Here is a 1,647-nt window from a genome sequence, read left to right as displayed (position 1 = left end):
CCTGGAGTCCTGTCCGCCCCCAAGCTCCTCGCCCCCCCCCCCCGCCCTCTTCGCCTCTCTTCCTCGCCCCCCCCTGCCCTCCTCACTCGCTTCCTGCCTGGGATCCTCTGCTTGTCCCCTGCCAGCTAGGACGCTCCTTCGCAGGCCCAGTCCCTCAGCTCACCTGCTGGAGTTTTCTGCGAGGACCATGGGAGCCTAGCAACCGGGAGCCAGAAGCGGAAGGAGGGCAGGACCCCGCCCTCATCTCTAAGAGCCTTGGGATGTCAGGCAACTTGTGTTTCACACCCCAACGGTTTGCTGATTCAAACTTCAGCTTAAACTTTACAGACTCAGTCTGGGAACTGATGAATAGAACAGTGCCGAGGGCCTTCATTTTTCTACTTTCTGTAGTTGTAGGTAATTTACTTTGTTCAAGGGCCTGAAGCTTCCATTCCTTTGGGGGCTGGTAAGGGTTAGAGCTTAGGTAGCAAGCAACCAAGCGTTATTAAGAAAGAGCAGATACGCAAGAAAGAGCAGATACGCTCGGAGAACACGAGGTCAGTCCCAGAGAGAAGGAATCAGGCTCATTCTAGTTTACCTCATTTCTTCTCCCTTTGACAAACGTAAAATGTCCTCCTCGCCCCCCCACCCCGCCGTGTCTTGACTTGGTTTAAAATAGGAGTTATTCCTTTAAAAAGAAAAAAGAAAAAAAGTGTGTGTGTTCGCCTGGAGGCCATGCTTCAGATCCCCAGGGAGCTATTTTTTTTATATATAAAGATTTATTTATTTATTATATGTAAGTACACTGTAGCTGTCCAGAAGAGGGCGTTGTTACGGATGGTTGTGAGCCACCATGTGGTTGCTGGGATTTGAACTCAGGACCTTTGGAAGAACAGTAGGGTGCTCTTACCCTCTGAGCCATCTCACCAGCCCCCCCCTCCCCCCAGGGAGCTATTTACCTGCAGTTGTGAGCTGTTTGAATTGCCAAGTGGGTGCTGCTCTAAGAGCAAGTGCTTTTAGCCCCTGAACAATCTCGCCAAGTGCAGGGCTAGTGTGCAAACATGTGTACGTTAAACACTGTGTGGGGTCAGTTCTCCCCTTCCGGCCTTTGCATGCATTTCAGGGACTAATTCAAGTGCCAGGCAAACACAAACCTGCTAGGTTAGCTAGCCAGCCTTTATTTTCTTTCAATGATTTATTATTATAAATAAGTACACCGTAGCTGTCTTCAGACACACCAGAATACGGCGTCAGATGTCATTACGGATGGTTGTGAACCACCATGTAGTTGCTGGGATTTGAACTCAGGACCTTTGGAAGAGCAATCACTGCTCTTAACCACTGAGCCATCTCTCCAGCCTCAGTCTTTATTTTTAAACATTGTTTCGATACCTGCACTTGTAAGTGCAGGTGCCCGCTGAGGTCAGAGGTCTCCCTAGAGTGGGATTACAAGCGACCTGATGTGGGCGCTGGAAACCAAACTTGGATCATCTGCAAGAGCTTTATGAGCTGAGCCCCACTGTTACTTCTTGAGACTTGTTCAAGGACTTGTGTGAACCTCCATCGACCAAATGACCCTATTGTCTAAAAGTAAAGATGTGCTATTTTAAGGACAAATCTCTTCAGAGCTGAAGAGATGACTCAGAGGCAAAGAGCACTGGCTGCACT

Source organism: Mus pahari, chromosome 3 (assembly GCF_900095145.1).
Source record: "Mus pahari chromosome 3, PAHARI_EIJ_v1.1, whole genome shotgun sequence".
Classification (NCBI taxonomy): domain Eukaryota; kingdom Metazoa; phylum Chordata; class Mammalia; order Rodentia; family Muridae; genus Mus; species Mus pahari.
This window is presented reverse-complemented; position numbering follows the sequence as displayed.